General features: G+C 39.6%; 1 protein-coding gene across 4 annotated transcripts in view; it reads right to left on the minus strand.

Moving 5' to 3' along the window:
* Nucleotides 1-16,107, minus strand: part of tshz2 (teashirt zinc finger homeobox 2) — a 400,444-nt gene that overhangs the window by 103,068 nt on the left and 281,269 nt on the right. Inside the window, exon 4 of one of the 4 annotated variants that reach the window (XM_033041573.1) lies at nt 8,135-10,152. The exons of the other annotated variants lie outside the window; for them this stretch is intronic. The gene's annotated coding sequence lies outside the window, so the exon portion shown is untranslated. Of the gene's footprint in view, nt 1-8,134; nt 10,153-16,107 lie in introns of those variants that run through there. 4 annotated transcript variants of the gene reach the window in all.

A 16,107-nucleotide genomic window follows, 5' to 3' on the forward strand; every position in this document is an offset into this window, starting at 1 on the left:
GCTTTTTGTGTCTATCTTACTCACTTTATTTTTATTACAAATAACACTTGGAAATTTTAATCTTTGTGTTCGCTGAGGGCATCACATCTTGCACTTTTTTGCATAGGTGCAACACACAATCTATTTGGCAGTAGTCACACAAACTGAATGAATTAAGAATGACCTTGCATGGAACGATAAGCATCAACCCTGACTTGAACATTTCCAAAGGTAGACCAGAGGAGAGATGGGGCGAAAAGGAGAGAAATTCAATACCTTGCCACTTCTTATAGTGGCTACATTCATAAATGTGGATATGGTGGGTTCTTTCGCGAATGACCAGAAAAATTAAACCCCACATAATTTTTTTTCTATTCTGTCAGTTAATCCAATTTTGGTGCGTATATCCTATATAGCAACACAGATTGTGCACTGTATGATTCATCCGCTGATAAGCATAATTCACTGCAGCATCACGGAGTACAGCTATAGGGCTTTAAAGGTCAGAGAAGGATGGTGTAAATCACTTTTTGAATCACTTTCATTCCTTAAAGAAGTTCTGCTCTTATTATAATGTTTACCAATCCAGGCAGCATTGTAAAGCTGAGTAAAAGTTTCGCTCATTTATATTTTTCAACACCGATATATAATATTAAAATCTAGTAACTTCATTCCTCCGTCCCTTATATTGTGACAAAATCTTTTCCAAAGTCGCCAACATTGGAGCTTTAACGTAATTTTTTAACATAAACCATTTGTAATGATTCTATGTTGGGAATGACTTGTACACAGAAATGAAGATTGGAACCAATAATGAAGATGACACTTTTTTACTGTCATATTTAAAGCCAAATGAATGAATCAATTGAGTTTTAGTTGATCTGCATGGACAAATTTAACCCCGTCACTTTGCAAAGTATGTAAATTCATGGATGACTGTTCACACTAGGTCAATCCAACCTTAATCTAAGTTGACTTTGGGCACTGCAGTATTTCTATTGGCATCACTGTCTGAATTAAGTTTAGATGACAAATTATTCAAAATCATGCACTTCTGAAGGACAGGACACAAGTCATGGTCGATCTTTGCACTGGAGCCTTATTTGGTATAACACATTCTACCGAATATTGCATCACTAATAGCAGCTCTAATAACACAGGGAAAGCAGATGGTCATTTATAGTGGAAACTATGGTTAGCAAAATGCATAGAAAATAAGGTTAATATTAGGTTATTTTTCAGTTATATATAATATCTTTACAAGAAGGGCTGCAGGGAAAATGCTGGGAACTATAGGCCTGTAGTTGGTAAGTTACTGGAGAGTATTCTGAGGGATAGGATATACAGGCATTTGGATGGGCTAATTAGGGATAGTCAGCATGGTTTTGTACGTGGGAGGTCGTGTCTCACAAATCTGATTGATTTTTTTGAAGACGTGAGCAAAAAGGTTGATGAGGTCAGAGGTGTAGATGTTGTGTACATGACTTCAGTAAAGCATTCGACAAGGTGCCGCATGGTAGGCTGCTCTGGAAGGCTAGATCTCCTGGGATCCAAGGACAGCTGAATGGATAGCAAATTGGCTCCATGGAAGGAAGTAGAGGATGATGGTGGAAGGTTGCTTCTCAGATTGGAGGCCTGTGACTAGTGGTGTGCCACAGGGTTCGGTGTTGGGCCCATTACTGTTTGTCATTTACATCAATGATTTGGATGAGAACATACAGAGCAAGACTAGCAAGTTTGCTGATGATACAAAAGTTAGTGGTTTTGCAGATAGTGAAGATGGTTGTGAACAATTGCAGCAGGATCTGGATCGATTGGCCAGGTGGGCGAAGGAACGGTTGATTGAATTTAATACACAGAAGTGTGAGGTGTTGCATTTTGGGCAGGACCTACACAGTAAATGGTAGGACTCTGGGTAGTGTTGTAGAGCAGAGGGATCTAGGAGTACAAGTGCATGGTTCCTTGAAGATCGAGTGGCAGGTAGATAAGGTGGTCAAAAAGGCTTTTGGCACTTTGGCCTTCATCAGTCAGAGTATTGAGTATAGAAGTTGGGAGGTCATGTTGCAGTTGTATAAGACGTTGGTTAGACCGCATTTAGAATATTGTGTTCAGTTCTGGGCAGCATGTAATAGGAAAGATATTGTCAAGCTTGAAAGGGTTCAGAAAAGATTTACGAGGATGTTGCCAGGACTAGAGGGTGTGAGCTATAGGACCGAAGGGCCAATTTCCACACTGTATCACTCTACGACTATCAATTTTCGGAGACGTTGTTTCTTCAGCCAAGAGCTTCATGAGTGCCACTCTCCTTGGGTACTTCAATCAGTGGCTTTTATTCGTATGTGAACTGACTCAGTGTCAATGAACTGTTTTATCCTGTATCCTATCTTCACTTAATGCCCAGACATGCAGACAGACAGGTGCCCAAGAAAAAACACCTCAAGATGGCTTCTTTAACACAACTGTTTTCGTACTCAACAAAGCTCATTCAATAATTCCTGAGCAAACAGCTGAAAGCCATCAGAGTTTTTTTCTACTGAAGAAGGCCAGTCTACGAAGGACAACTTTATATGGTTGTAATAATGGGAGTGCAATATTGAAGCAGCAATCATTATTGAGGTGGTGTAATAAGAGCTGCATAACATTATAGTTCAGAAACAAGTTTATACAAGAAATTTATTTTAAACTTAAAGTACTGTATGGTATGAATAAAGTATAATAATTGGCTATTTTTGCATTCTCTTGCACAACTGAGGGATGGAACATTGGCAGATTCTGCTTGTCGTTCTTCAATCTATTTTCTCCGGCCTGTCAGAACGCTGCATCCATTAGTTGTTAATTAAAATGCTACACTCTTCCAAAAAAAAAAAAACCCTAAAGAATCAGCGCTGGTGTGCTCAAAAGTTTAATGGGAAAACAGTCAAATCGTTCTTTGAAGAGAACCTAAGAGCACTGAACAAGGCAGCTGCAAAGCCTCATTTATGACTTCACCCAAAGTTGGAAGGAAAGACAGAATTTAACATTACTTCACACAATTAAAGTGAGTAAGAAATTTATTTGGCCAGTTGTTAAATGGTATCAATTTCTCGTCTGGATATTTAATTAACCGGCATGAAAAAAAGTATTCATGGAAGTAGGTTTAACAAACTCTGGAACTAGGGTGAATGTGCGTGGGTAGACACAAAACGCTGGAGTAACTCAGCGGGACAGGCAACATCTCTGGAAAGAAGTAATGGGTGACGTTTCGGGTCGAGACCCTTCTTCAGACTTGGCCTGGCTTGTCGGGAAGGAGAATTCCTGTTTAAATTAACTTTCTTTCCCTTTGCTTAATGCAAAACAAAAGGCATTCCGTATCAATAGAGAAATGTGACTCCGAGAAAGCAAATAGTTGGACAGTTGCAGTGGGCTTCACAGAACCTGCAGGAAGTCTCTGGGGGAATATTACCTTGCTCATTATTTCACTGATTGGCTTTATTTCGTCCGAGACTCTGCTGCACAATTCTTTGACAGCTGACGAGTGGCTTGCTGAGCCAATCCACCAGCTGCCGTCCGGTTTTGTCTCTAAGCTGCAGGGAAAAGCAGCTCCCGTTCCTCTACCCTCCCTGACTCCTCTCCAGATCATTACACATGACAAAACAACCATCCTAATTATAAAGAGCTTTCCCAGCTCTGTCATCGTGACAATTACTGCACACAGAGCTCAATATTCACCGCGCTGCGCATAGACACTAATGTATTGCAGCAGTTCATTTTGATGGTGCTGAATTGTTCCCCTGTGAATCTTTGGTTACATTTTGTTGGAATTTTTTGCTGACAGGGTTCAAAAGTTTAAGACTCTGGTGACAGAAGAGTGATTGCTGTTTAACTGAGAAAATAAATTAGTAAAAGACTTTCCTGGATGGGGAGAGAAACATCTTGCAGTAAATAAAGTGTAGTCCTGCTTTATGTAAAAAAAGCTAAAGTGGGATTCTTCTGACAGTGCAATTACAAATGTATTTGTAGAGTTCCAATTCCTATTTCTTTGATAGTTCACCCATCTATATTCTTCATTGCTCTTTCTCCAGCTCATTTTACCAGTAAGGAGTTATGGCTCTTTTAAAAAAATGTTACCAATGGAATTCTTAGATTGGTTGGTTTTGCATTGCTAACCTGTTAGCTAATCAATCAAGCTCTTTGTTGGATCACTAATTTGTGAGGCATTAACTTCAGAATGGTCCTGTAGCAATCAAGATGTGACAGGCATTTGAAGTTTTCTGTGTCTAATTATGAATAAAAGGAATATGATTTTATTTTCTAAAAAACTGCCTTACAGCTGGCATTGTGAAAACAGTTCTCAGTTTCTTGAATGGAAAATCTACCTTTATCAGCCTCAATATTATTGAACATTTATCAATAATAAAGTTATAGTCACACGATAAAAGCAACAGTGAAGAGACGTGTCAAATCTGTCCCATCTGAAGTGACGGTTCTAACAAAGATTCAGAACTGTCACTTCAGATGTGACTGATCCAATCTGTTTTACTTTCCACAGAGGCAGCCTGACTTGCTGAGTATTTCCAACATTTTCTGTTTTTATTTACACATTTATAGTTAAGTTATCATAATATAATTACGGCACCTGTATAACTAGAAATCGATTTTTTATTTGATCTTTAGTTCCGGGCTTGGTTCGAATTGTTCTTGACAAGATAGTCTAACCCCACATTATTTAAACTTAGCTGAATTCTGAATGACTTGTGCGTTTAAAATTTATATTTTGTTTCCAAATTTTGACCCAAAGCTTTCCTTCACTCTTGCCCATTACAATGCTCATTGTTATGTGAAATGCTTCTCTAGGTAATGGGTTGTTGACAGTTTCCTCAAATTGCGAGCAATTTAGTGTATGGTTTGGTTTGGTTAGCAGCAACTCAGTTCTTCTGCAAGATGATGCTCTCAGCAGCACAGCTAAAAGGTGGCACATTTTATCCTGAATGTGAAAGGCGGATTTGACACATGGGCAGTCTTACTTTAAAATCTATAATGAACTGTTCGGTAGATTACTGCACATAAATGAACCGATACGCTGCAAATTCACTCCAAATTTAGGTTGCCATTTTTACATGAAAAAAGATTACAGAAAGAATGAGAAGCAGCAATAAATAACTAGGATCTTTTCTGGATTTCAGTTTGAAACCCCTCTAGTCTGGGAATATGTAAGTGTTCACTTTTAAAATAAAGGCCTGTAACTCAGTTTCAGCTATCTCAAGCTTGTTGGTATGTGACTACTTAACAAATTGCAGAAACAAAGAACTGCAGATTCGGGGTGATACACAAAAGAAGACAAAGTGCTGGAGTAACAACATAGGGCTAAAGGAATCAAGGGATATGAGTAAAAACCAGGAACAGGTACTGATAATGGATGATCAGCTATGATCATATTGAATGGTGGTGCTGGCTCGAAGGGCCAAATGGCCTACTCCTGCACCTATTTTCTATGTTTCTATGGTCAGGCAGCATCTTTGGAGAATATGCATAGGTGACATTTTGGCAATGCCTTGGACAAGCCAACCGGTTTTTCGTTCTTATTTCAGAAAAAATGGTAAAAACCGGTACTAACTGCTTCCTTACAGCTTCAGATAATTGGTGTTCAATCATGATCTCAGGTGGTAGACAGAAAATGCTGGAGAAACTCAGCGGGTGAGGCAGCATCTATGGAGAGAAGGAATTGGAGATGTTTCGGGTCTAGACCTTTCTTCAGATCGCAGGTGGTGTCTGTGTGGAGTTGGCACGTTCTCCACATCTCCTTTGGTGCTCCAGTATCCTCCCACATGCTAAAGACGTGGGGGTTAAATGGCCATGGTAAATTTATATTTGGAAATGTCTCAGGCAAGAAAATTGGGAGGTGGGTGGCAAAAGGGGCAAAAGTCAATGGGGATATGAGAGGAAAATTGATATTATCCTAAGTATTTACTTAATGGTTCACACAGATTCAATGGAACAAATGCCTGTTTCTTAAGTATATGGCTCCATCACTGGAAATATTTTTTTATTGGGACAAAAAGCATTTTTATTGTGAATCTTCTGAGCCATCACCTTGAGAGGGCAGTGTAAAGATAATTCTAATCATTGCTCATTGCCAACATGAAGTGCTCAAAACAGTGTCCCATTTTCCAGTACTGATATTTGACACTTTATGGAATATCAAATTCTTACAATGAATAAATTAAGACTTTGAAAGTGAAAGAAGGTAAGAGGTTCTGATGCAGAAAATCAAAGTATTGGAAGTTGAGGGAGATAATTCCCTCTGGTCTAGCAGGTAACTAGCACTTGACAGTATTACAGTAAGCAGCCCATGTATAAATGTTGGTTAGATTGAAACTGCTTTGTACATCATTAACAATGTCTTCATGTATTAGTACAAATTTCCTGTCCTCTATCTGAACAGGAGATCTAAGACATTTAAAGTAAACAAGCACGGAGTGCATTAACTAGTTTTTTTTAACCAAATTTTCTATATAGCTCAGTTTGAATCTCCTGTGATTGCTGTTAATACGAATAGAAAACATTTGACAAAAAAATCCCTGAAACTTTCTAGCGCAATTGGCAGTGATATAGGATTAGTGAAGTTCATTTCCCCCCCAAAACGTACTCCTTTGATAAAACATCGTTAGAATTGATGTATCTAAAGGTAAATATGCCTTGTATCATCATTTGTTGACTCATTAACTAGATTGTATTTGGTTTAAAATTCAATTGGTTCAGTGCAAAGTGGAAGTGAAAAACAGTACAAACTATTAATAATAAATAGGAGCGAAAATATTGTCCCAAGTAATGGGGGCCTGCTCAATAGGTAGTGCAGTAGGTTAATTTATATCCCAATCATTTTAATAACTATGATCATTTTCAAACGTAGAGAATGGTTTAATTTTTTTAAAAGGACTACTATGATTTGTGTTATCATTTACACAATGCAATCAAATCAAGAGCTCCATAAGTATCACTCTTTTTAGCTCCTAGTGCATAAACACAAATAAAAAAACAAACATTAGGCATTATTTGTACAACTGTCTATGCATAACTAAAATTGCAAAGTGTTTAGAGTCATAGAGTGATACAGTGTGGAAACAGGCCCTTTGGCCCAACTTGCCCACACTGGCCAATATGTCCCAGCTACTCTAGTCCCACCTGCCTGCTGCGTTTGATCCATATCCCTCCAAACCTGCTCTATCCATGTACCTGTCTAACTGTTTCTTAAGTGTTGGGATCGTCCCTGCCTCAACTACATCCTCTGGCAGCTTGTTCCACACACCCGCCACCCTTTGTGTGAAAAAGTTACCCCTCAGATTCCTATTAAATCTATTCCTCTTCATCATAAACCTATGTCTGATCCTCGATTCACCTACTTTGGGCAAGAGACTCTGTGCATCTACCCAAACTATACATCTCATTTATTTTAATATACCTTAATAAGATCACTACTAATCCTCCTGCACTCCAAGGAATAGAGTCCCAGCCTACTCAGTTTCTCCCTATAGCTCAAACTCGAAAGTTCAGTTTGGAAATGCATTAAAGATATTGGCTGTGGGTGCTGGGGATCTGAAAGAAAAGTAAGTTCAAAGCATCTAAGAAGAGAAACAGAATTAAAATGTCAGATTGGTGATCATTCATTTGAAAAAACAAATTATTGAGTTGAAAGGTCAGATTTATTTCACTATGCATGTCCTGTTTGATCTAGCAAATATTTAGTTTTTGCTCATTGGAAAACCTATTTACAGAAAGAGAATGATTGAAAAAAGATATTTCAAAAAAGCTTGATGTTATGGCTTGCTTTAACACCATTTTTGCAATTACAATGCGATTGTTTGCAAATTAATAACATTTGCCCAAACACAAGGTGAAAATAGTTCATTACTTTGTTGACATGAATTTGGGATCAATTGAAAATAAATTCTGAATGGTTTCAGACAAGCTGACCAATCACCTTGTAATAAGGCTCCTTAATATTTGATCTTATAATGTTTAATCTTGAAACATAGAAACATAGAAAATAGGTGCAGGAGTAGGCCATTCGGCCCTTCGAGCCTGCACCGCCATTCAATATGATCATGGCTGATCATCCAACTCAGTATCCTTAACAAGTCATCCAACTCAGTATCCTTAACTAGAAACATCCTTAACAAGTCAAAAATCCAAGTTTTTACTGGCATGGAAAAGAACTGTTTGTTGGCATTGGGTGTTGATCCCAGTGGTAGCTTTCTAGCCTTACCTAGTTTATAAACTGGCCAGGAGAAAGCACGGTGGCAGTATTAAATCCAAAGATGCCCCTCATAAATTCTATCATCCTTCTATCAACGTTCTATTGATGTTAATTCCAATTTTAAACTCGGCTTTCAGCGCTGGAGGTGGCCGCTATTTGTATACATTGTGTATGCAAGCAAAGAATCTCACTGTGTTCTAGTCACATGTGACAATAAAGTATTCCTATTCCAATTGAATTGACATTCTTCCATGTTGTGATATGAGTTTGTCATGTGTCTTGTGCACAGATTCAGCAGTTTACTGTAGAATCTGAGAAACAAACAAAATATGCAGAACGAATTATGGAATCTTCTGAATAATGGAGTAAGGAGTTTTCGCCACGTTATTCTTTTGGTTGTGTTAAATTGCTTGCTGCCACCCTCGAAGAGGTTAATCCTGTTTGCTTCTATTACAAATCTTGCGACTGTCAATGAAACACTGTCGAACAAAGGTGACCATTATTGCAGGTGTAATACCCATTATCTGAGTCCCAGCCTTGTTTTAAAAGCAAGTAACAATAAGTAAAACGTTTTCCCACTTGAAAGCTATATGGTAATTTTTGCCTTCTGCAAAACTGTTGGTGCTAATGTCTATCCCATCAGCAGAACAGTTTCTGGAGTAACTCGATATTCTTGCTTTTCGACAATACTGAGGAATAAATTATAATACTGTGGAATAATATGCAGCATGTGCCAATCTTCTTAATTTAGATCATTCAGAGCCATGACAAAGTCCTTTGAAAGGATAAAACATTTACTAATAAAGCATTTACTGAAAACAAAACTGCTTTTGAATGCACAACTTTAAGTTTATAGTTTCACAATAATTCCATAATGAATCCAGCGAGATTTCATTCAATGTCTAGTGAACTGAACCACGAGAGTACTGTTCTGTATCTGTTCAGTATCTATTCCAAAGAAGGGTCCTGGACCTGAAACATTAACTGTTTCTCTTTCCACAGATGCTGCTTGACCTGCAGGGAGTTTCTTGAATTTGGTGTTGTTATTGTTATTTATGAACAATGACATGTTCTTCAACGGGACAGGCTTGGTTATAGGTTGAAGCACGAAATTATTGAGTGACAAAACTGCAAAACATCACTAATACCAAGTTCAAATGCAACTTAAAGAGGAAGGCAGAGGAATGAGTGCCAAAGAAGACAATACAAATGTTTTCCAACCAGAAACCATGGATGGTGGATAATCCATGAGGTCCATTCCCATTGTGGTGTCCAAGTCTACAGCGTTCAAGATAAACTATCTCGAACGGTACAAGAAACCCACTTCCAGCCTTCACAAAGCCATCAAATATGTCAAAAAGGGATTTCCAGACTCAGCTGGAGTCCCAGGATAACAACACAGATAGCTGTTGATTGTGGCAAGGCTTGCATGCTGTAACACGCTACAAAGTATCACTGGAGACAACACATCCATCCTCGACAAGCTCAATGCATTCTATGTCCACTTTAATCAGAAGGTCGGTGGAATTACGTCATCTGCCTCGACAGCCTGGGGTGCGCCGGTACCCGCAGGTTGACCTTCCCGAGAGTGAATCCGAGGAAGGTAACTGGCCCAGTTGGAGACCCCACCCACAGTACTTGGGACCTGCATGGACAATCAGGCAGGAGTATTCATGGACTTCTTTAATCTCTTCCTACTGAGGTTCCCAATTGGTTTAAGTAAACCACTATCACCCTGGTGCCAAAGAAATGCAAGGTGCCTCAATGACTATCATCCAATGGGTCTGACATCCACCATCATGAAGTACTTCTGGATGCTGGTCATGGCACATGTTAATTCCAGCCTCCCTGACAGCCTTGATCCACTGCGGGTCGCTTGCCATCCCAACAGGTCCATGGAAGATGCCATCGTCCTGGCCCTACTCTCATCCCTGGAGCATCTGTATAACAAGGACACCAATGTCAGACTTCTGTTTATTAACTGGAGCTCTACCTTCAATGCAAAAACCAAACAAACTGCTCCAAATTCCTGGACCTAGATTCAACACTTACCTCTGCAACTGAGTCTTTGACTTCCTGACTCAGAGACTACAATCATTAAAATCTGTGACAAAACATTCTCCATGGTTGTTCTCAACACTGGTGACCATGTGTTCTTAGCCCCTTATTATACTCGCTATACACTCTCACTTGTGCGGCCAAATTCTGCCATAACTCCATATATATGTTTGTAGATGATACCGTTGTAGTGGATCGGATCTCAAACAATATGGAGTACAGGAAGGAGATTAGGAGATTAGGAGCTAGTAACATTGTGTCAAGCCAACCGCCTCTCTGTCAGTGACAGCTAGATATTGACTTCTGGAAACAAGGTAGTGCACTAGCCCCAGTCAGCACCAATAGTGCTGAAGTGGAGATGGTCGAGAGCTTCACGTTCCGAGGTGTAAACATTACAAACAATTTGTCCTGGACCAACCAAATTGAAGCTATGGCCAAGAATGAACACCATACCGCTATTTTCTCAGAATACTTAGGAAGTTCAGCATGTCTCTGAGGATTCTTACCAACATCTACAAATGTACCATAGAAAGCATCGTACCAGGTATCAATGACTCAGTCTGAAAAAGGGTCTTGTCCCAAAACGTCACCCATTCCTTTTCTCTAGAGATGCTGTCTGATCCGCTGAGTTACTCCAGCAATTTGTGTCTAACTTGAATCCTCTTATCCTGTCAAAATAACTATAAAGTCAGAACATTCCATGTAATTAGTGCAATAGATCCAAGTATATTCTGAGAAAATATTGACTAACCCACATAAAAAATGCTAAACCTGGATGCTTTTGCATTCAAGAGTTCAAGGATGGCCAACATTTGGTTAGCCCCAAATGGTACCAAGATTGAGTGTTTAATCTAGATTTTCACGCAGTCTAATTTTATTAATTGCATCCATCCATTTAGCACCTGTTTTCTCATTTTTGCCAAAATAAAACCTGCGTTTATTTCAAGCTTCACTGTATTGTGATGCTTAACTGGATGAGCTGCCCCTCTGCATTTTATTCCATTGGTTTCAATTTTGACATCAAACCCATTATGTTGCACTTTATCTAGCTCCCTTTGAAAGTCCATGTACATCACAATCATTTCATTTACCCAATCCACTTCTGTTATCTCTTCATGAACGTTATTGTCCGTTACATATTGTCTGAATGACCGGCAACTCAGTCCCTCACTATAATTTCCAAAAATTTCCAAACAAAAGCCGAACATATTATTTGTATTCACTTCCATTATGTAGAAGCTCGATCCAAACATAATCCTCAACAAAAGGTAATGGTGCCTGGAAATCCAGCAACATATTTATCAGGATTCTTCTGTAATGTTCTGCTTAGTTGCTATGCTTTTCGCATGATAAAAGGAAAGATAGCAACTAATTATTGCAATGTTTCTTCAGGCTGCCAACATCCGCTTTGATTACTTTATAAATTGATCTGGGTCAGACAGTGGGTTGATTACAACCCAGTGTTTTCATCCACTGATGACAAGATGGTAATGAAGGGCACGGAAAAAAATATACAGATTCTTATCGTATTTTGCTGTGGCCTTCCCAATATCTGTTGGTATTTTATAGAAAATAATGAAAAAAAAATATTTTTTCAAATCATTGTGATACAACACTCAGTCGTTATTTTTACTGAGAAAATTATTGAGCAATGATGCAATAAGGAAGCAGATTTATTGTTCCCACAGCTCCATGAAGTTTTGGTAATGGTTTTGGATGCACTTGACACCAGACCCCCCATTTTGGGTCTGCTCCTTGGAGGTGGTTAAAATACCAAGGAATTTCAGAGGATATATGGATTTTCACCCAAGTTTAACTGCAGTATCTTTTGGAGTAAGCGAATAGTTTATTGACTTCACACTAAGATACAGCTCCAATAATCCACCGACTGTTCAGAAATTCCAATGATTTGGCTCATGTTTTTGTGATGTTTTTGTGCTTCCTTGAAAATCACTATGACCCCGGTTCCATATAAAAGGAATATGTGGCTCCATATTTCTTGATTACTACGGGTGTCAGAGGTTATGGGGAGAAGGCAGGAGAATGGTGTTAGGAGGGAGAGATAGATCAGCCATGATTGAATTATGTTGGCTGCTTTCCTGAGGCTTTGTTAATGTGTAGATGGAGAGTTAATGGTGAGGAGTCTGGTCTGTGTGATCGACTGGGCTACACCCACTACTCTCTGCTTTTTCTTGTGGTATTGGGTAAAGCTGTTCCCAAATCAAGCTGTGATGCAACTCAACAGCATGCTTTCAATGGCGCATTTGTAAAAGTTTGTAAGAGTTATTTGAGACATGCCAAATTATCTCAGTCTCTTGAAGAAGTAGAAGGGTGGTGTGCCTTCATCGCTGTTGCTTCATTGTGGCTGGTCTACCACAGATTGTTGGGAATATAGTAATGCCAAGGACCTTGAAGCTCTCATCTATTTCCACTTTGGTACCATTGATGCTGATTGGGGCATATCTCCCACCATGCTTCCTGAAGTCGATAACTATCTCCTTCATCTTACTGTCATTCAGAAATAAGTTGAGTAGGAAGGAACTGCAGATACACCAAAGACAGATATGTCTATGTTTATGTTCAGACTGACATTTCTGGACCAAGGCTGAAATGTCTTGACCAGAAATGTTCAAACTGACATTTTGGGTCAAGACTTCTTCAGATTCCAGTCCAAAGAAGGGACTCGACCACAAAATGTCACTTATTCCTTTTCTCCAGGTATGCTGCCTAACCTGCTGAGCTACTCCAGCAATTTGTGTCTATCTTTTGAGAAACAAGTTGTTGTCCTGACACCAAGTTACCAAGTTCTCTATCTCTTGCAGTCCCTAGCAGCTCACAAGAACAGTTTCCCTTGCTCTCACTAAACTCACCGGGAACCCAGTTCCAATACCCCCTTTAAACATGTTCAGTGGAAAGTTTATTATAATATTGTGTAACATCAAATTGTGTGAATCGAAGGTGTGCCAGTATATTAATGCAAAACATCCAATAGCCCAGAGAGTTTGCCATAAGAAATGCCTCAACTCCAACATGTTTGCATTCATATAGTATCTTTAACATGGAAAAAAATCCCACAGAAATTTGGTTCAAAAGAAAAAAGGATGTTGAGCCAAAGAAAGGAGAAGGAATGATCAAATAGATTGGTTTTAAGAAGTATACCACCAATTGGCAATGGAGAGAGTGAATAGTTTAGAGCATTCCTTTGAGCTAGGGCATGTGCAATTGGATATATTGCCAGGCAGCAAGGAAAAATAATTATATAAAAGACAGACAACTTCAGTAAACTAACATTAATGTCCTAATATATTGGAGGTTTTGAAATGAGTCTTCTAGAAAACAGGTTTTTCAGTACCAACACTATTTCGAATTGGTGCAGACAAACGCAATCAAGCTGCATTAACATGTTTTTTTTCTCCATATTTTCTGCAGCAATTTCTCAGGAAATACAATCTGGAAATCATTATGCAGTCAAAAGAGGGATACAAATTTTCCAAATCTATTTTCTGAAGCAAGTATTTGTAACAGTACAAGCAGCTTTCGAGGAGTTAGATCAATGATGCAGAAAAAACACCCCAATAGGGTAAAGTTTAAAAACAATGCATTTATTCAAAAAAGCAACTATTCTCACAGACTTCTGCTCATCTGGGTATCTGTAGATGTAAGTGACATCACCCAGACACCGTGGACAGCCACGGTGGCGCAGCGGTAGAGTTGCTGCCTTACAGCGCTTGCAGACCTGGAGAGCAGGGTTCGATCCCGACTACGGGTGCTGTCCGTATGGAGTTTGTACGTTCTCCCCGTGACCGCGTGGGTCTTATCCGAGATCTTTGGTTTCCTCCCACACTCCAAAGACGTACAGGTTTGTTGGTTAATTGGCTTGGTGTATGTGTAAATTGTCCCTTGTGTGTGTAGGATAATGTTAATGTGCGGGGTTCGCTGGTTGGTGCGGACTCGACGAGCCGAAGGGCCTATTTCCGCACTGTACCACTAAACTAATCTAAATTAAACTAAAGTGACTGTTAGGAATACTTGGTGGTCTGGGCATCGTTCGTGAATCCACTCTGAGGAGAAATTCCATGAGCTCACTCGCACCAAGCACAATAATCCAAAAGCCCACACTTATTTTGTAATCTGCAAACAACAACCAGCTATATTTTATAACTAGCTATCCTCCCTAATACTGAACGCAACAGTTATTCATTACATCAGGCGCCGAGCTAGCTCAGTTGTCTCCGGATACAGACAAGATAATCTTATTTTATTACTGTATGTTCTTGCAGTTGCATGATCCACAGGCTCATGGACTACTTGTTTTCCCAAGTGACCCTGCTTTCCCTGACATGGGGACTGTTAGCAAACAACTCCATTTTAGCTGAAGAGCATATTTTGACCCTAACATTACAGTGTTATCACACTTCCAGTGCTGGGCTGACTTGAGGTAGGTGGTGCCAGTGGCAATGAACAAAGCCAGATCCCTATGCTTGCCAATAAGATATGTCGGAAAGAACTATTATTGGCTTTCATCAACAACTTTATGGATGCGCACTTGAAGAGTCACGAGCTGCCATGCTACAGATAGAGTCACAGAGTTATACAGTGTGGAAACATGCCCTTCAGCCCAACTTGCTCACATCGACCAACATGTACCATCTACACTAGTCCCACCTGCCTGTGTTTGGCCCATATCCCTCTAAACCTGTCCTATCCATGTACCTGTCCAAATGTTTCATAAAAGTTGCAATAGATAATCTGCTGGAAGTGGGGGGGGGGAGTGGTATTATCTTGGCATTTCTTTCTCAACCAGGCCTCATTTTCAATCATAAACTCTGTGTGAACATTGAATAGAAGCCCCTTAGCAGAGGCAGAACACAACAGTTGCATCCAGGTAGGGTCTGTCCACTTAGCCTGAGCCTGACGGGACCCTCGTCTCTCTGCCAAAATCAGATCAAGCATCCTCAAGCTTGGGTGGGCTTGGTTTGGCTGTGGCCAGGTCGGCCTTGTATCGGGTTTTAATCTTTTATCGGGCAGATTGCTACATCGTCTCATCCAACGTGCTGCCATTCCAGAACACACATTTGATCAAGTTTCCAAGCGGTTGCTGTTTACATGTGAAGGAATGGATGATATCTGTTACAATCCTCACTGATACATGTCACGTTGAATGACAGCTTTTTGTTAGCAGCTGGGCTGACAACAAATTCAGCTAAGCACTCTCAGTTTGTAAATGAGAAAGTAACAGCAGTCAGTACAGTCAGAAATGAAACATTGCAAATGTGAGTACTCCTCCAAGCAGGTTGAACCTAAAGTGACCTCCTCCGTGTTCGAATGCACTGCCTCTACCTTTTATTGAGGGAGGTATTTAGAAATGCCTTGGAATACACAACCAAGCATTTAAGTTCTGTCATAGCGCATATACAAAATTGAATGTAAGATGTTCTGTCATCTCATTTCAGTACAAAACAAATTGTATCAGTTGTTTTTCAGTCTGTCCTTTGGCAGCTTTAATGGCAATGAACCAAAAAATATGACAGGAACATGGTTCTTCATTCAGAAGATTGTTTTAATTCATTAGAGGGGCTCGCAGCTCATTTCACTCTTCGGTAAATTTTGTGCTTAAAATTTTCTTGAAGTGGCATTCTTCCTCTTGCCTTAGCCCACACCCAAGATGTGATCGGTATAATTCCTCTTGTGATTTCTATGTATTATCCAGAAATGTATATGTTTTGGAATAAATAACCGGTTGAGAACTATCAGGAGCAGGGACAGCTCAAAATTTGATTCATCCCCTTGAGGTGAGCTCTCATGCGCCCAGATTCCTAAGAGGACAAACACCCTCT

This window comes from Amblyraja radiata, chromosome 23 (genome assembly GCF_010909765.2).
Source record: "Amblyraja radiata isolate CabotCenter1 chromosome 23, sAmbRad1.1.pri, whole genome shotgun sequence".
Lineage (NCBI taxonomy): Eukaryota > Metazoa > Chordata > Chondrichthyes > Rajiformes > Rajidae > Amblyraja > Amblyraja radiata.